This window comes from Pezoporus flaviventris, unplaced genomic scaffold, assembly GCF_033815535.1.
Source record: "Pezoporus flaviventris isolate CSIRO_AGI_PZ_B2104156 unplaced genomic scaffold, CSIRO_AGI_Pfla_v1 ptg000007l, whole genome shotgun sequence".
Classification (NCBI taxonomy): Eukaryota; Metazoa; Chordata; class Aves; order Psittaciformes; family Psittacidae; genus Pezoporus; species Pezoporus flaviventris.
The window spans coordinates 61,713,157-61,733,269 of NW_026892555.1; the positions used below are offsets into that span (position 1 = coordinate 61,713,157).

The 20,113-nt window shown below is 41.0% G+C and overlaps 2 long non-coding RNA genes across 3 annotated transcripts in view; one reads left to right on the forward strand and one right to left on the reverse strand.

The window, feature by feature from the left end:
* LOC133267052 (uncharacterized) overlaps positions 1-14,529 on the reverse strand; it is a 40,521-nt gene extending 25,992 nt beyond the window's left edge. For both annotated transcript variants that reach the window (XR_009742621.1, XR_009742620.1), the window contains exon 1: positions 13,824-14,529. This is a non-coding gene — a long non-coding RNA (uncharacterized LOC133267052). The remainder of the gene's footprint in view (positions 1-13,823) is intronic.
* Positions 1-20,113, forward strand: part of LOC133267055 (uncharacterized) — a 497,367-nt gene that overhangs the window by 379,232 nt on the left and 98,022 nt on the right. The window lies entirely within an intron of this gene.

A 20,113-nucleotide genomic window follows, 5' to 3' on the forward strand; every position in this document is an offset into this window, starting at 1 on the left:
TGTGATTTTTTAGAAGGAGGAGACAAGAAATCAGCTTCTCTCCAAGGCAACATTTGAAGAGGATGCTTCAGTTATGTCCCCTCCATTGCTCAGGTTGATCAGAGTTGCTAAGGGTATAGAAAAATGAGGCCCAGAGGATGAAAAAAAGCAAGATCCAGTGAGAAATTGTTTCCATTTCTCCTCCTGCCTCACCAACAGATATGTTTTCTACCACTTAGAATTGTCTACAGTTCAGGCTGCAAAGGTATCATGGGGAGAAAAGTATCATGATAATGCTTAATAAGCTGAAAACTCAGACTGCCTCGAGAGAATAAGGTTAAGTTTGTGCACTGATGTAAAGAAGCATCTTTTAACTGATAAGACAAAACAATCTTTTTGTCAAGGAGGGATCCTTGAGAGACCACAAAATGGAGGTCCTGGATGTCCTTCTCACATACCCGCATTAAAGATTAGTACTGCACTTTAACGAATAAAGTTTGAATGTTTGCTACCCAGCATATGTCCCCATATTTAAAAGTCCCCCATGGGTAAAAGAACTCCATGGGTTTGAGTACCAGCTGAGTTGTCCAGGATATTTCATTATTCTGATCTTGCTTGGTGGTCTCTAGAGAAGATAATTCTATTTTCAGCTTATTTTCTTCTTCCTTAATCTTCCCACAAGTACTTAAATAAAAATTACCATCAAATTATGTCTCACTGTTACTGGACACATTTATGGCTTTTGATAACCTTTTATCTCTACAGTTTTATCCAGATATTTCTTTGCTCTTCAGGTCCTGCATGTTTACAAGTTTTCACATGAGGATGAATTTTCTACAACTTCAAGGCAGTTCACAATGTTTCCTATCACTGACAAAGACATGAGCCTCAGCCAGATTGCTGACATCTGTTCAGAGCAAACATGCAGGTGAAAGTACTAAAGGAAGCAACAAACTCTTCATTACTTGTCTCTATCAGAAATAAAATGTCCTTGTTGTTCTGGGGCTACACAAGTCACTTAACTCCTGACAGAACAGTTACACAATAGGATCTTGCTAAAGTCAGTTTTACTATTGTAGTTCTTAATGCCCAACCAAGGAGGCAAACCAGGTCAAATGCAGGCTGGGTCATGAAGACCTACAGGTCCAACACACTTCCTGATCTGGGTAACAGCAGGAAGTTTGAGGCAGTTTATTTCAGTAGCTCACATATCCAAACTCACTCACAACTCATCAGACTGTTTCTAAGATGTTCAGTCTCCTAACAGTCCCAGCCAGAGAAACAGCCATGATCAGAAGTGGCAAGAAAATGCTTCCAGAATTGTAATTTACCTCTGCCACCAGAGCAAGGGAACTCTTTGCATTTTAAAGAGGAAAGAAAGAAGCCCTGCATCTCTGGCTCTCTTTCTCTTGTTTGTAATAGAAATAAGCTCTAGATGTACCTCAAAAAGTAGGATGAATAAAGACAATTCCAGGGTCCTTTGTGAGTATTCTTAATCTCTCTACTGCTTTGAGCAGGAGCCCACAGCAATAGCTGTGTTTATGCCAAGGAACTCCAGAGCATTGCTTGTGCATCAGGTAATGGAATTAATAAATATGGGAATACAAAGTGTCCGTTCACCTCAAAAGGGAATATATGAAAGCAAAGGAGATATGAAAGAAAGCAACAATCACTCCTTCCTCTGAAGAAACCCAGTGTCATTTCAAAGACAAGAAGGAAGATCTGGGCAACTGCAGGCTGTTCAGCCTCACATCAGTCCCTGTGAAGGTGATGGAGCAACTAAATCTGGAAACAATTTCCAAACACATGAAGGACAAGAAGGTGATTGGAAGTAGTTAGCATGTATTTGCCTAGTGAAAGTCACACTTAACCAACCAGATAGCCTCCTATAAAGAAATTACTACCTTGCCATATAATGGGAAGAGTAACGAATGTTGTTTATCTCAACTTTATTAAGGCCTGTGACACAGTATTCTATAACAACCTTACAGACAAGTTGATATAGCATGGGTTAAGTAAGTGGACAGTGAGGTTGATTGAAAGCAGCTGAACAGCCAAACCCAGAGGGTTCTGGTCAATGGCACAAAGTCCAGTTGGAGGCAAATCACTAGTGGTGTACCCCAGAGGTCAATACTGGGGCCTATATTGCTTAATCTCTTCATTAAGGACCTAGACATTAGAGTAGAATAAACCCTCAGCAAATTCAGAGATGATACAAAATTGGGACAACTGGGCAGAATGAAACCTGATGAAGTTCAACAAAGGGTAATGTAAAGTCCTGTCCATGAAGAGGAATAAACCCATGCACTGGTCACACTGGGGGCTGACTTTCTGGAAAACAGCTCTGGAGAGAAAGACCTTGGGGTCCTGGGGGATGGCAAGTTGAACGCAAGCCACCAATACACTATAGCAGCAAAGGCAGTCAACAGCATTTAGGGCTGAATCAAGAGAGCATTGTCAGCAGGTCGAAGGAAGTAACCCCTTCTTTCTACTCCACACTGATGAGGCCACATCTGAAATACTGTGTCCAGTTCTGGCCTCCCCACTACAAGAGAGAGATTAACTTTGTGGAACAAGTCCAGTGAAGTGTTGTGGAGATGATAAAGGGACTAGAGCATCTCATATGAGGAGAGCTGTGACTCTTCCGCCTGGAGCAGAGAAGGTTTAGGGGGGAATGTCATCAATGCGTGTAGATACTTGATGGAAGGGAAAGAAGAAGCACCCAACTGTTCTCAGTAGTTCTCAGTGACAAGACTCCAACATTCAAATATTGATTTGGATATTTGGAAAATCGTTTGAAGTAACTTAATAAATTATCCAACCTTTCTAATCTGTCAAAATTAAGATGACTGCAATTTTTTTTTTAAACAATTTTCACTCATTTAGATATATGTTTAATTTCTTTTGAAAACTGTAAAGCTTTCATTTTTAAACAACAATTGATGGACTTCTGTCAGATACTTTTCATGAAAGTAAAATTTTTGTTTCCTGGAGAATTCTGACATCGTAACAGTTCCTCCCTTCTAAATTGAAGCAAACTGAATGCTTCCCCTAGGACCTTATAATTTTTTTAATTCACCTAATATGAACTTACATGAAAAGTTTTGATTCTGACTTCTTTTTTGCCTAATTTATAATATTAAACACAATTCCAAATGAAATGTTGTTCCAAAATGAAATATTCATATATTCTGTCATGACAAGATTATAAAAAGGTTATCAAAAATCTGTTTTGATTGAAAGCAAAACAAACAAAGTGTAGTCAATCCTGACACATTCCCACAGAACATTTACAACTGAATTAATTGGCATTTTCTGAGAAACCTTCTGCTCAAAATTTCTGAGCCCCTCCACTGACAAGTGCATAGAATCATTGCTCTGTCTCAGGCAACCCACCATACATACATGCATCCGGTTGAGCTGACATGATATCTATCAAAAATGCTGACCTTTTTAAAGTGGAATCATATCACTATACCCCTATCACAAATGTAGAATAGAAGGAAAAGCAGAGAAACTGGGGGCGAACAGGGGGATGTCTCAGATGAATAGTTTCTAACTGTGCTTCCCCTGAGACAACATTTTTATCCATTCTTTTTCCTCCAGCCCATACCTAGAAGTAGCATCGAGTCCCATTATAGGTCATTGAATATTATTGCATAGTTACATGGATGTCCTGGGTTCAGCAGTAGCAGTCATTTTTCTCCTTCTTGGTAGCTGGTGCAGTGCAGTGTTTTGATTTTCGGCTTGGGAACAGAGCTGATAACAATGATGTTTTGGTTTGGCCAAGGACTTTGTGAGCCTCATGCTCTGACAGGGAGGAGGGGAAGCCAGGAGGAAGCAGAGACAGGACACCTGACCCAAGTTAGCCAAAGAGGTATTCCATACCACAGCACGTCATGCCCAGGATGTAACTGGGAGTGAGCCAGAAGGGCTGGGGGACTGCGGGGTTGGAGGAGGTATGGGTCGGTGCTTGGTCGGGCTGGGGGGGGCGAGTTATCGGTCAGCTGGTGCTGAGGTGTTGTATTCTCTTCCCTTGTTATTTCCTTTATCATTATTATCATTGGTGGTAGCAGTAGTGATTTGTGTTATACCTTAGTTACTAAACTGTTCTTATCTCAACCCGTGGGAGTTGCATTCTTTTCGATTCTCCTCTCTGTCCCTTCGGGAGTAGGGGGAGGGAAAGAAGCGGGGGGAGTGAGTGAATGAGTTACCTGACTGGGTTTAAACCACAACAGTTCTTTTTGGCGTCAAACGTGGGGCTCGAGGGGTTGAGATAACAACAGATCTGACTGGATTAATAGTCACTCATCACAATAGTGATTTATTGGCTCTCAGAGTTGTTCCTCTTGACCTCACAGTTTCAGAATGCAGTACATTACTTAGAGCCGGTATTTGCTGTGTTAGTGTTTATCAAGTGTGGGGCCTGGGCTAAGGTTCTTGTCTCACTGTGCTTTATGGCAATGGCTTGTAATACGGGCGGGCTCCAGCAGCAGGGCGGGACGGACGTGGCCGTGGACTTGTACCTGGCCGTCCGGCTGCTCTTCACCGTCCTGGCCCTCACCCTACTCTCCATCCTCGTGAGGCTGCGGGGAGCCGAGGGGGAGCGGCCGCGGGAGCCGGCGGCAGCCGAACCGACCCGGGAGAGCGGCCCCGGGGACCGAGCGGCGGCGGGAGCGGGGCCGGAGACAGCGAGGGGACGGCTGCCGGTGGAGGAGGTCGGGGCGGTCGAGGAGCGGAAGGAGGCGGCTGCCGAGCAGAGGGAGAAGGCGGCGGAGGAGCCGAGCCCCGCGGAGGAGCCGAGCCCCGCGGCCGAGCCCAGCCCCGCGACGGCCGAGAGCATCCCCCGGAAGCCGCCCGCAGAGCCCCAGGAGGACGTAGGAGACCACGCAGCACTTCCCAGCAAGGCAGAGGAGGAAGAGCTGGACTCAGGAAAAGAGAAGCCGGTGGTGGGAGAGCCGGCAAGCACAGCAGCTACACCAGCCCCAGTGACAAGTACAGCAGCATCAACTGAGAGTTCTGAAGGCTCTGAATGGCCTTTGGGTATCCTTGGGACCTGCCTGCTGATTGTGATGGGGATCAGCATGTTGGCACACATACAGGCTGTGTTTTACCCACAACCATTTTGTCTGATCTCAAAAGTTAAGCAGAGTCAGGTTTGGGTCTTGTCTGGGGTTAGACGACGATATAGGAGGACCAGGAGATTTTCCCCAAGTCTGGACAGTCATGAGTGGCAGGGTGTGTGTGACAGTATGGACAAGTATCTAGTCCACTGGGCCCCTCCAGTGCTTTGGAAGCATCGGAGATGGAAGGCAGCTGTATGGAGTCCCCAGCAGCAAGCTGCAGAAACTGCTAAAGGGGACAGTGAATTATGTTGAGCCTGATGGGCCCATGGCACTTCAGGCCATCAGAGCAGAGATGCAACATAGAGATGGACTCAAGATCGAGGGGTGGACTTAGCAATGGACACTATTGCCCAGGTTATTCACGAGTGTGAACACTGCACACAGTCTCTCCTGCTCTGGAAGACTGTTACAAGAGATGGAGCCTGACATCATGGACCAGATGGATTTAGCAGCTTTATAGGGACTGGTCCATGCACTAAGATAAGAGTGATGGTATATTGAAAATGTGAGATCTAAGCATGACATGAATGGTATGGAATAAGGGGTGGATAATGTCCTGGGTTCAGCAGTAGCAGTCATGTTTCTCCTCCTTGGTAGCTGGTGCAGTGCAGTGTTTCGACTTTCGGCCTGGGATCAGAGCTGATAACAATGATGTTTTGGTTTGGCCAAGGACTTTGTGAGCCTCATGCTCTGCCAGGGAGGAGGGGAAGCTGGAAGGAAGCAGAGACAGGACACCTGACCCAAGCTAGCCAAAGAGGTATTCCATACCACAGCACGTCATGCCCAGGATGTAACTGGGAGTTAGCCAGAAGGGCTGGGAGTCTGCAGGGCTGGAGGAGGTATCGGTCAGAGCTTGGTCGGGCTGGGGGGGAGGAGTTATCGGTTGGTTGGTGGTGAGGTGATGTATTCTCTTCCCTTGTTATTTCCTTTATCACTGTTACTATTGGTGGTAGCAGTAGTTATTTGTGTTATACCTTAGTTACTAAACTGTTCTTATCTCAACCCGTGGGTGTTGCATTCTTTTTGATTCTCCTCTCCGTCCCTCTGGGAGTAGGGGGAGGGAAAGAAGGGGGGGAGTGAGTGAACGAGTTACCTGACTGGGTTTAAACCACGACAATGGAAGATTTGGATATTCATCACCTAAGAAAACTAACCTGGGGAGAAAAAGCATAATGTACCTCATGGGGTGCTTTTAAACCGTTATCTTTATAAATGTTCAAAAACAGTCTCAAAGCATGCTACCAGAGTGATATAAATGTGAAAGGTTGCTAATGCACACTAGGCATCAGTTAACCATGTTAAAGCATCACGTATGCTTTACCATGATTTACACAAGTTGCTGCTATTAATTTTTATATTTACATCAGTATTTGAAAGGTGATCTACTTTTGAAACTTATTACAGTGTTTGTATTTTAATCATTTTAGTTTAATAATGTTTAAAAAATAGACAAGGAAATATTGCAACACATTCCTATCCACCCAGGTCATCAGATAATTTATAAGGCCTTTTTTTCTCCCACCTCCTTTTGTAGGATGACTCGCTGTAAAGATCTCTGCCCTTCCTCTAGACACAAGGGTTCCTTCAGCACACTATTGAAAACTGAATGGTGAATGTTTACAGGAAATCTCTTTAGCGGATCCACTTCACACTTGTCTAGGTCTTAAATGCTTTCTTACAGTACATTTTAGATTATTGTATGACCGTATCAGAAAGGGGAGTCCCATAGGAGCTGTAAGACTGGAGACACATTATACGATATATATCGCTTGCACATAGCAAACTGTAAGTGGCATAAGTAGAAGACTTTAGTCACAACTGAACCCAAACATGAAACGAAAGCAAAGCATGTGTTGTTTCCGCTCAGTTACATACAATTTTGCATCATGTACACCATTTTATTCAGGCTTTCAGAAGAGCCTCTACAGATAAAATAGCTCAACAGATACAACAGGAAGAACTGAATATACAGTGGTGACCACTATGCATAAATATTCTGAAAACAGCAAACACACAGTTTTATCTGAGATACAGGTTTCAGAGAGTGCATAGGTAATAGGCATGCAATCTTGTCTCCTATTAGATGGAAACTTCTGACTTAATATTGACTTTATAATAGCAAGTAGAAAGACAGAAAACAAGATTATTGACAGAACAGTTTTTATTTTCCCCTGATGTCATCTGGTCATGTCACTCATCACAGTTAAATTCAATCTCTAATTGCAACACGTATTATGAACAGCATTCATGAATTTATTATGTGGTGCTCTGCCAACCCTGCATTTCAACGCATGTTCTAGTCATTTGTACTTCTACAAGTATCTATAACTCAAGTCCTCTTCACCTCAAAAGGGCTGAGTTTGATGACAAAGCATGTGTGTGTGTGTAATGTGTGATATCATCAAAAACATAAGCCCTCACTTTTGTTTTTCTATATGCATTCCCTTACCTTCACGTTTTCCTATTTTCTTTATGATCCTATTGTATTTTGCAATTTCATCTCTAGGAAGGACTGAAGTTTGAAAACACAGGAATCTTGCACCTGTTGCTCTATTTACACGTGTGGAAGATGATTGCAAAATGCAAGCAAAACACAATACTGTCAATATGAAAATGTTTCACAGCCATATTGCATGAGCAGAGGCAGACATAGGAAATAACAGTCAATGAACCAGTCTTCTGTTTCGCATCATTCACATATTGGGCATTAAAAGTCATTATGAAGTCATCAAGACTGCCACATCTATGAAAGCCCCAGCCAAATCTGCAGCCACTTTCAAGGCTCTTTTACAAAAACAGAATTTCAGAAAGGAACAAAAATATAAAGGAGACTCAGCCCATAATATTTTAGTGCTAAATAATAAGACTGGGTGAAATATTGCATATGCGAGACCAAAAATGTCTACCATTTATATGAGATACAGCGTTATTATGATTGTATGTCAGGATATTGTTCTGAAACATAAAAACACAGGCTACCAGATGCTGAAGTGTACATGACTTTCTAATGTGCTGCTCTAATGTTGGCAAACTGAAAACTGAAGAGGTGAATTTTTATATTTAGCAACAGTTATATCAGTTTAGTTTAGGAAATTCAGTTCTAGATCCTTTTTCCTCCATTTGCTCACATTCTTCTAGCAAAATCCCCAATTAAAATAGATTTTATTGATCTTTGTCCAGGAGGAGGAAGACAATAACTTCAATCTCAAGGCCCACATGCATAATTTACACTCACAAAAGTTGGAAAAAATTGATTTTAGGCACTAAAATGATCTCTGATTTCCCATTCTTCTAACTCAGTTTTTGGGTTAGTCATTCAGAATGTGCAGGACTGCAACATATAGTAACACCAGTGTCCTGGGTTCAGCAGTAGCAGTCATGTTTCTCCTTCTTGGTAGCTGGTGCAGTGCAGTGTTTTGACTTTCGGCCTGGGAACAGAGCTGATAACAATGATGTTTTGGTTTGGCCAAGGACTTTGTGAGCCTCATGCTCTGCCAGGGAGGAGGGGAAGCTGGGAGGAAGCAGAGACAGGACACCTGACCCAAACTGACCAAAGAGGTATTCCATACCACAGCACGTCATGCCCAGGACATAACTGGGAGTTAGCCGGAAGGGCTGGGAGACTGCAGGGTTGGAGGAGGTATGGGTCGGTGCTTGGTCGGGGCTGGGGGGGCAAGTTATCGGTCAGCTGGTGCTGAGGTGTTGTATTCTCTTCCCTTGTTATTTCCTTTATCATTGTTATTATTGTTGGTGGTAGCAGTAGTGATCTGTGTTATACCTTAGTTACTAAACTGTTCTTATCTCAACCTGTGGGAGTTGCACTCTTTTCGATTCTCCTCTCCGTCCCTCCGGGAGTAGGGGGAGGGAAAGAAGGGGGGGAGTGAGTGAATGAGTTACCTGGCTGGGTTTAAACCATGACAACCAGCTATTAAAACTAAAAATCAGTTTTAAAAGCTTCCTTGCTGGTGGGAATCTCAATAGAACTCTTTGCAGTAGGAGTATGGGGGGCATGTACACAAATGATGTTACAGGTTATGAAGTATCAAGAAAATAAGATATATTGGAATGCACAAGAACTCTAAAAAGTTTAAGTTAAAAGCTTAACTTAAATCTGTTAGAAAAATAAGTATTCACAGAAAATCTTTTACAACATGTAACAAGTTATAACTTAAAGCCATTGCTACAAGACGTAACCTTTGGTGGGGTTTTGCTGCCTATCCTCAGACTCATAGAGTCAGATATGTAGCAGTTCTGCTGAGGGCAAAAAAAGCATGCATCTGGAAAATTATGTGCTTATGTACATGAAAAGTTACAAAGTCTTTCAAAAGAGTAAGGCCTTTTTTTTTCTCTTTTTCCAAATATGAGAGCTAAACAGTCTTAACTTCTTTGTATTGCCTTCACAATGGATAACAAATTCTTGTTTTGTCTAACATTGTCTCCTAAACCCCCATTCTGCAATGCCAACACTACGTGTCAGTATTAGGATAGAAAAATGAAGAAAAAACAACGTTTATAAACTTGGGAGGGGGAGTTAAAATAAAGAGGTTGAAATGACAATGTCAGAAACTTCTCTAGCTCTTAGTAAAATTTTCCTCCTCTGGAAAAGAAATCATACACACCATAGACAACAAATATATACAGTCCGCACATATTTAGTCCCTGGACTGCAGACTCTTTTCCTTAAGGTGTTATTTCTGATTTTATTTTCCCTTGCTCAGTCAATGAGTCCAGCATAGGGGGGGAAAAAAAGAAAAAAATAAAATAAATATTTCACTAGGGCTTCATTATTTGACCAACTAATAATAAAATAAATAAGTGCTGACAGATTTGAGCAGGCAGATTTTTCAGATGATATCTTCTTTATCATTCCTACTAAGCAGCTTTTTAATTTTACCCTATACATGTGAAACAAGGATGCAACCAATACTCTCAGGAATATTTTTCAGTGCTGTGTTGCTCCCATTAAGCTGTATCTTGGCATGAATTTTTAAGGGGTTTCTTATGATTTTAAACCCTACCCCTCCCATTCAGCTTCAAAGGGATGCCTACATTGCCAGAAGTTAGCATTTTCATAAATGTTTCTCATAAACATTCACTTCCTTGCTTTCAACTCAGCATTTCTGGGGTCGTTTGAAATTATTTCTTCCTCATGCCTACTGTGATATTGAAAGCTGTTAACAGACTAACTGTGGGCAGAAAGAAAGATCATCTTTGTAAGTACAGGGTGAATTCTCCACTGTCTTTCCTGGCACAGTTCCATTCAACAGCTCCTTTGGCACTGCAGTACTCTGCCTCTTTACACTAGAGCTTGGCCTACAGCTTAGCTGCCCTTTCTCTCGTACCACATACATCCATTTTACTTTCGTCATATTTTATACATGTAATTTCTTAATACTTTAATAAATAGGCATTAACGGAGTGAAGGAACTGAGTTAATAGGTATTAACTGATTTCAAGCATGCATCCCAATCAAGTGTATGAGTGAGGGTATTCACATGGATACTTCCACAAAAATCAGAAACTTATGCACATTTGCACTCAAGGCTGTTCAGCTGCTGAAATATCTTAGACAAACAAAGCTGAATGAACTAAAAAGACCTTAGACCTCCCTTCACTTCAACCCTCAGTTCTGTGCTTCTTTCTTGACAGTTAGTCTTTGCTCTCCCCATGTTAAATCTGTTGAGGCTTTATAACCTATAAACAAGCTACTTCCCTGCTTTTCCACTTCATTCCTGTCATTAATGTTTCACTTCCAAGAAGAAAAACACTATGTAGTTTCTTTAATTGCATCTAATGCTAATCACTTCCCCTACACATGCAAGTTGCAACTGCTGGTATCCTCCTCCTTTTCCTGCAGCAGTGCTTTAGCTTTTTCAGAAAGGTATGATGCAGCAGGCAGAATTCATTGACACAATTTCTCTTTCCTTGAAAAAGCCTTCAGTTTTCCTCATCAACAGCTCCTACGTACGCTTCAGATACCTCAGTCCTCCTCCTATTCATGCTGTAGGTTGCAGTATTTCTTCAGTGACCTCTTTTCCTTGTTACCCTAGGGATGGTTACCCAGGCTTTTCCAAACAGGGAGATAATCATGTTCAGCTGGTTTTTGTTTTTTGTTTTTTTTTTGTTTAAGTCATATTCTCCCTCAAGTTAAAAAGTACCCATGAACATTAAACCAGCTCAGGCCTGACTTATCCAGCCAACATCAGCAGAATACAAAGGCTTTAAGATGGCAAAAGGCACTGCCATACCAGTCTGAAGAGATGTGTGCAGGCACAGAAGCAAAGGGAGTAAGTTCCTCTAGTGCTGTAACACGTGGCTTCGCAGTGCCTCTGCAGTCCAGTAGATGCTGGGGCCAGCTGCACAATGCTGTCAGGTCAGTGAGGACAGGAGGTGCCGGCACAGGGCCGTAAGTTCACAGTAGCGTCAAAGCAAAAGAGAGGTGGTGGGGAGCAGGGAAGAAACATGAAATCCTACCAGTCCATACAGCTCACATGGCATGTGGCGAAAATGGAAGGAATCATTTACTGACAACAGCACACAACACGGGCAGCAGAACAGTACTGTCCCTGTGCTGGCACCTGCTCATTGCCTCCTTCCAACCCAGGAATGCCACATTACCCTTTGGAAAAGAGCTGTTCCTCCAGAACAGAAATGCTATGCCCAGTTTCTTGCCCTGAGAAAGGCAGTGCATCTGTCAGCAGACAGTCTACACATGAAGTTTAGAATGAGGTCCCCTTGCCATAAAATTGCCAAATATGTTCACCCCAACTCTACCCGTTTCAGTACTTCAGTAATGGATCAGGTGTGGTGTATGCCCCACAGGCCAGGCAAATTGTTCAAGTGCCATGATTTGTGCAAGAATACAATTTGATTGTGAGTGATTTCTTACACAAACACAAAAACATACAAAACATATTGGCCACTTCACTGATAGGCCACAGTGAGTGCCATGGCTTCTTCACAACCTGACGCACGTGTGAAAAACTGCAGACACGCAATCCCAAAACGTGAGTCACAAAACTGGTGGATTTCCCACCTCCAAAAAGCTGCAGTGATAGTTGTTGCAGCATTAAGCCTGTAGGGACTTCCCAGTGGCAAAGAGTGGGGCAAATAGGAGCAGTTTACCTCCTGAGTGCGCTCGCACGGAAAGCCTTTTTTACAGGGCCTTTTAGAGGCTGTATTAACTATAGTAAGTTAAGGAATGTTATCTGTGCCACATCTTATTTTTTGTTCTTGTGGTCAAAGAATAAAAAGCCTGAAATTAAAGCTGCATTGTTCCATTTGGTGGACACATAACTAATTGAATCATACAATTAATTAGTCATACCTTTATTTTTAGACCTTTATTTCAGGTAGTCCTGCAACTATTCGCTCTGGCAAGACAATGCACAGCTAGGGAAGTCAGACCTCCAAAAATAGTAAGCATTCCACATTTTGAGTGGGAGAGCACATTGGAGAGCACTCATACTATTACACCCTACCCTACATGATCCTGCCTCTCTTGCTGCTCCAAACACCATCTTTGTGACTTCTGTCAGCTCATAAAATGGAACCAAAAATATGGGATCAACTTTAATGCAACAGCAACTCATAACTGGCAGAGGACAGTTAAAACAGCTGTTGAATTATCAATGCACAGAAGAAACCCTTATTAACTCTTCTACAAATCTCTTTTTTCTCATCCTCTGTAAATAGACCTCTATCTCACAAATTGCTTCTGGATGACTGCTATCCTCAATATTTTACTGCCTGCTTTTGGGTAACTAGAGAGATCATCTTTGGCCTAGGGTGTCCAAAACAACCTTAATAATGGCACCTCTGTTACTTGTGAAATCAGTGACATTTCTGGCTTCATTCAAATATCTTCCTTGGAAAAATAAATTGCCTTTCTACCAGCTCTGGAAAAGAATAATGCATGATGTATGCCTTGTCGTACCATCTGTGTAAGCTTACCACAATATATGGCAATTTTCAAGTCTGCAATTCCAATTATCCATTTTAAAATAAACACATTTTCAGGTAATTCCCAAACCTTTGTTTTCTCCAGTCAGAATTCTTGCTCTGGAAGGACAAGGAAGCACATGCCAAACCAAAGCATATAAGTAGTCCCCATGGCTTTTTGTAGAGATCTTTACATATGTAGGAGCTGGTATCTTGGTAACTGGAACTCAAGGGCCAAATTGTCTGCTAGTGTCATCCTGTAAGACCATGTCCTTCAATTCAGCTTCACTGATTTATAAGACCAAACTGTATAATGAAATTTAGCCAACTGGAAAGCAGAATATAAAAGCATTATCATGCTGTCAGCTTTACAGTAGAAAGCCTTGTAGCTAGCATTTGTTTGGAAAAATAACAAGCCCTAAAGATGTTGGCTAGATTTCCTTAATAAGTCATCTTATTAATGACATTCCTCTGTGTGGAGAACACAGTGCTAATCCTAGGAGCTTAAACAGAACCAAAAATTACATGAAAATTTTTCATTTGTAAAGGTCTTCTGAATAAAATGAAGCCCGTGGTGACAAGCCCAGCAAGTAGGTGCATGGTTGCCTCACAACCTGCAATTCTCCACTGTACTTCCCTGTTCTTACAAAGCCCAGGATCAAGGATGTGAAACTGCAATTCCTGACTAGTTGAAAAAGAAACTACTACTACTGTGCCCAGGTAACAGTTTCAAGAAACATTATTTAGAAGTTCAAAACAATAGCTGTCTTAAAAGACTTACAGTGCTGAAGTCACTCACTGGCTTGCTTTCTGCTTGTTTCATTCAGCTGAGGTTTCTGTTTGTTTCCTTTGGCTCCATTTCTTGCTTGTTTGTTTCCTGTTGTATAACTTCAGTCCAGCAAGGCTTCAGACTGACTAAAGCTCTGCAATGTCCACAGGAAGGTGAAAGGGCAATGTACTATGAGGTTTGGGCTACTGTATAGAACAGTATTTTTGCCTGCAGTTCCCTGCAGTCTAGGTACAAACGTATATGGGTTGTCTTGTTCATAAAACCATTCAGTTCTCGCATGTTTTCCTGTATCACAGGTGACTCCAATGTTTAATATAACTCTAACGTAAAGAGTAGCGTAGCTAGTTAAACAGAGATGAGTACCACTCCAAAACAAAATCTGTTTATATTTATATTTAACAACAGGAGGTGTATCCTCTAACAGATATTCCAGTCTGCCTGGAAAGCGTATATGCTCTATTAAGGGAGGCTTACAAAGGCTTTGACGATTCCTATGGTAACCCAGTAGAAAGGCTGTTACCATGGGGACTAGCCAAGCCTATATAAACCTTCTGTCTTCATTAGAGTATCTCTGAGAGTGGATGCTTTAACAGTTACCGTTCTGGAATAGTTAACAACAATCTCTGCTTTGGGGAAAGAATTAATTATTTCTTTCCGGTAGAAGTCCAGTTATTTTGTCAGCTTTCAGTAACAGTCAGCAGTCTGCATACCTGTCAACAGTGAACAGAATAAACAGTAGTATACACTTTAAAAAGAACCATCCTAGTATTACAGCATACGTACAGCATACGTACATTATGTATTTGAAACTGCAGTTAATTTAAGCATAAGGACAGAATAAGTCATACTTCTTAAGCTTAAATTGAGGAACTTGCGTGCACCAAATACCTTATATCTGTGCCCATGTGTAGTTAGTTATCTGTGAAGGTGACAATCTGCTTCTCATTCAGATTCCCCTTCCCAGTTACTTGCAACTCCTTCTAAAACTTTCTAACAAAATAAAACAAATTATTTATTGTAAATGTAAACATTTCATGCTTGGTCCCAGCCATACTTGCTTTGTTCCTTTCCTTTTTCCTATTTCCTTTTTCCTTTCTTTTTTATTTTGCTATAAACGTATCAGTTTTTGAGTTATGCAAGTAGAAATAAAAGCTTCATTTCTTCCATATGTCCTACACAAAATGTTTGTACATTCACAACTCTAAAATGCTTGAAGAGAGAAACTTCAGACTTCACCTCAGCAATTTCTGAGTCATCATTAATTTTACTACCTCTTTACTATACATTAATGAGACTAATTTCTCTTTTTATGCCCTTTTCCTTTGATATAAGAGTCTTTCTGAGCACTCTCCTTCCCATACCCTTGGGATATTATTCTGCACATAAAGATGTGCTGTCTAAGCTACAATATGCAGATCTCAGAGTAAATAAATCAAAGAAACAAACAAATGAAAATCTCTGGATAATTCTTAGAGTTTAAAAATGTGTCCCCAGTTAGTTTGTCTCCAGTTGCAGCGCCACATCTGCTAATGCAGTATTTCTTGATTTGAGTGTTAGTATTAGCTGAGAATAGACTGAAATCATTTTTCTCTACCTTAAAAGAAAACAAAACCCAAAACGGTGCAGGTGCCCTTTATGATAACATTTGAAACCTTTCCTAAAAATAGTTGTAGTTAGTGTAGGATTTCAGCATTTTTCAGAAAAAAAAATCCCCAAAACAAACAGGACTTGTCTGTGATATAGCTTTCTTCCACGCTTGCAGATTTAAAACCAGCAGAGATTATCACAACACCCCTCCATTTTGGATGGATAATAACAAAGATGATGATTGATGCACCCAGCCAGAACCACTGTATCTCTGCTCCCTTCGTGAGCTGTTGCTAAGAAGTACCCTCCAGTACAGGATGTTTAGAAAACTCAAGGCTTTCATGCATCTATCTGAGCCCAATACCTGCCCAGCCTACTAGCAGTTGTGCAGGCTTAGGTTCTTCAGAGAAGACACTGCTTGGAGTAATCCATCATTTATGCACCATGCGTGACAAAGCAAAAGTGCTATCACACTTCACAACTTTGCTTTCTATACAGACGCCTTGTTCTCCCACTTGATGTGCAGTATATCATGAAGACAGAAATTAAAATTTGTTCTATCATCTCTTATGATACCTCTTTTCATTGCACTAGCATGTTCAGAACAGCATCACACACACACCACCTGGAAGACACATATCTCGCATTTGATCTTAACTGCTTATTTTCCAATATGCATTTAGACCCATGGCCCAAGACAGTATCTGAATGATACACTTGATTCCAAGTAGCACTTGATTACAGATTACAGGGTTTAAACGCACTTTCTAACGTAGTATAATCTGATGCGACTCCTGGATCAGTCAGACCACTTTCTATCATAATAATTTTCTTCTTCAGAATAATACTGAGTTCCAAACTCATCATTAGCTACCCAAACTGAGAGCAAAGCTTCACATACTCACTTCACGTCAGTGCAGCAAACAGGAGGATAAAGAAAGCTTACCTGTTTAATAACTTTCTGATTGTGGATGCTCAGTGCCTTTTCAAAATAAATGGTACCTCATTAAGGAAAAAAATTTGAGAGAAAAGTGAATAGCATAGGCAGTAATGCTAATGTATGCCTCAGTTCTTGTGAGGATCCAAGTTTTCAGGCTAGACTGGTTTTCAGAACTGCAATATTAAAGTCCAATTTTGAGTGAGTACACTATTCACTCTAGGCACACAGGCCCAAATTACACATGTATTCCATCCCTTAAGTTTACATTTTATTACAGTTGTGCACACACTCATAGCAGCTGCATATGCCAACTGGAAGTACAAATGCTTTCACTGTCCTGAAAAATCTGGGTCTTAACATGTTGTGAAACAAGACAGAATACTGGTTCACAGTGCACTGCTGGGCAAGCGGTCTCTGTATTGCGTTGAAGCATTGTCTATCCGTATCTCCCTGTCACCATACTCCACAACTTCACAAGCATTCAGACTAAAATGAAATGGTACCCAAAAGGCATTGTAACAGAACCCCTGTGAATCTGAACAATTCAAGCAATTCTTTTGAGGATAAGTTCTACTAAGGAGACACAACATTTTATGCAGCTCTTAAAATACCAGTGTTTGCATGCTGCCATAACATTTCTGTGTGGACGTTTATGCTATGAATTCTGCAAGCTGCATGAGATGGCATTACTTCGCAAATTCCTTGTATTTTCTGAAACTATGTGTGCTTAGTTTAAAGTGTATTTTAAGCTTTTCCATTCATCTTCTCTACTTAGTTTTCTATTGGGCACTGAAATAATGATATCTCATCTAACTCAAACAGTAGCATTTAGACACCACTACCAGCACCCCTTTAAGCAGAGCCCAGTGAATGCCTTTGAATCAGCAGCGTACATGCCAGCTGAACAGAATAAGGTCATTTCTCTCCCTCGCATCTCTTTCACAACAAGTAAATTGCTCAAAGGAGCAAGCTTCTTTCAGTGTTCTTGTAGTCAGGAAATCATTGCCAATTATTACAGTTATGAATGATCCCTGACCAGACCAGAGAATGCTCCTTAAACCAGCCCCACAACCATGTATCAGGCACAGTGTATAGATGTTATAATACAAATGCCCTAAGAGTGTCGTAAAGGGAGAAGACTAGGTGATGAGTGATACATTCATTCCTTCTGCGTGGTGAGACAGTTTGAGATGATTCAGTTAGGGAGGATGTCAGCAGAGAGTTTTTAATCTTGTTAAAGAAAGCAGTCTTCCTTCCTATTGGATAACTACTGGCAGTCTCTTGAGAGATGAATTTTTCCCAGTGTTGCACAGGATCCCACTGCTTGCTGTGCTGGAAGGAATGTGTCAGAACTAATCTTACAATAACAAGTTGCACTAACTGCTGACATGAATCTTGGCACTGACGTAAGCCTGAGTTGTTTAATTAGTATTTATGAAAAATGAGGAGATACCATATCTTCAAAAAATGGTAACATTCTGGTAATCTCATATCATAAACTGATATAAAGATTTCAGCCAAACTAAGATCATCTATGGTTTAATAAGAGAAGAGGTTTGGAGAGCACAGCATTATGCAGAAGTAAATACATAAGCTTTGGCTTCATGGTATTTATTTCCTATTTAGCTTCACATTAAAAGCAATTTAATGTTGAGAGAAAAATTCAGCTCATTATTATGAATGTGTTCTGAAAAATAGGTGAGCACCACCACAATATTCCAGCAGTGATATAGTAATTGACCACATTGGCAAAATGGGGATCAGTATTTAATATCTCCTTAATTAAAAAAGAAACGCTTCCATGATTCATAGACCACTATTTTAAATGCAGAACTTCATTTTCATAGGCAGTAGAAACCAACAAAAATACACCCAATTAGTCTTTGATAGATTTTTTTTTAAGTTGATAATTACTGCTAAATTCCTATAGATTAATAATAACATACATATACACAGACACTGTACATTAGTCCACCTTCAAAAGAAAAATCCATTTAAAAATTATTATTAAAAGACTCCTGGGGACATTTTCAGGTGTTGTTCTACTGTGATAGCATTAGCTCATAATAAATTCTGCTCATAGCTTCACAATGTTTAATTTCCCACAGTCAGCTGCTTTCTTCCATTGAAAATCCCATGGGAAGTGGTTTGAATAAAGGGATAGTAACAACATTCCTCTTCTGCTGTGTTTTTGAAGTCAATTTGTGCTTATCTCTAGGGAATGACCAGGCACATAGGGCTACCCACAAGGGTGGGAAAACACTTGAGCATAAGTATTTAGCACAGTGATGTTCTGTGTGAGGTTTTCTGTGAATCTACATGGGATGAGGCAGACAGCTCCCAAATGTTGGACTTGCTCTTTCTTCAAACCTCATTCCCATACACCTGTTTGTGTACAAGAGGGCTGCTGGAGGCCTTGCAGGAGGTTTGATATTATCAAGTCAAGTAAGTGACCTTCTTTCCATGCCTCTCCTTTTTCTTCATACAGAAAGGGGAAAATGTGTGTGTGTCAGATACTTTCCTCATGTCTCCATTACCTGGATCAGTCTCAGTTCTCTCCATTAAAGCTTCTGCACAGCTTGTAAAATCCATCTCTCTCTTGTTACTATATTCCACCTCCAGAGTCACTATTTTGCACACATTTGGTGCAGCTCATTCACGTGTTGAATTTCGTCTCTAGTTAAAGACTTTAAATTCACTCAGAGACAGCCTTTGCACTAATATGTGCCCACAATACATACATACGCAGCACTGCTTTGATCCTCTCTTATCCTAACTACCTATCACAGTGTAAAGGTCACATCTCTTTCCTCAGAAAGTCCCCTGCCTCCCCAAGTCTCTTTTTCCCTATTACTGTTTCCTGGTGAAAGCCATTATCTGCTCTCCGTCTTTCCTAGGTGGGCTGGAAACCACAATGCTTTCATAATTCATCTATTCTCCATCTTTCAGCCAAGGTGCTCCACTTTCATATACTGCCTTAAACTTCCATCTATTCCTCCCATGTCATACATTTAGCCTCTTCATGCTGCTCCTTAGCCTACTCACCTAGTCAAGCACAGTTCATTTTCATCTCTATCGATGACTTCAAAACATCTCACAGTCATACACACACATATATATGTCTTACACATGATAGAGAGGTGAAGACTTCATGCATGAGAGCACAATACTACATGGAGTGCAGTGGCCTCTTTATCTCACTTGAGTTCTACTTAATCTCTTTTCACCTGATGTGATGTTCAGGTATGAACAACTCTGGCTCCAGGTATGAAGTCTCTGGCTATGGAGAGAACACCAAAGAACCTACGTCACAATAGTAATGTGACATGCTTCTCTGCCCCCTCACTGTTATTCTGATACCAGGGTAAGTGGGGCCAGCACTGATTTTTATCATTTCATCCAGATTTTTATCCCTTAAAGGGATATTTATCCCTTAAAGGATATTTAAGGGATAAGGATATTTAAGATGAATGCACAAATCCTGATCACTGATAAGTGAAAATTGACTATAGACTGCAGTAGCATTAGTAGGCCTAGAAACAAAGCAATCTCTTATTTCTGCCCTGCACTTGCCCATTTCAGAATCTCAGGGTAGAAAACTATCAGCACCCTGAAAACTAAATTATTTTCTGGCATCTTGGGGTTTTAGCTGCAACATCTCAACTAATCCCAAAAGACAAAGGAAAGCCTGTAGGGAGACAGGACAATGGACCTGGACCCTCTAGCTGTGGCATTAAGACCACATTTCAT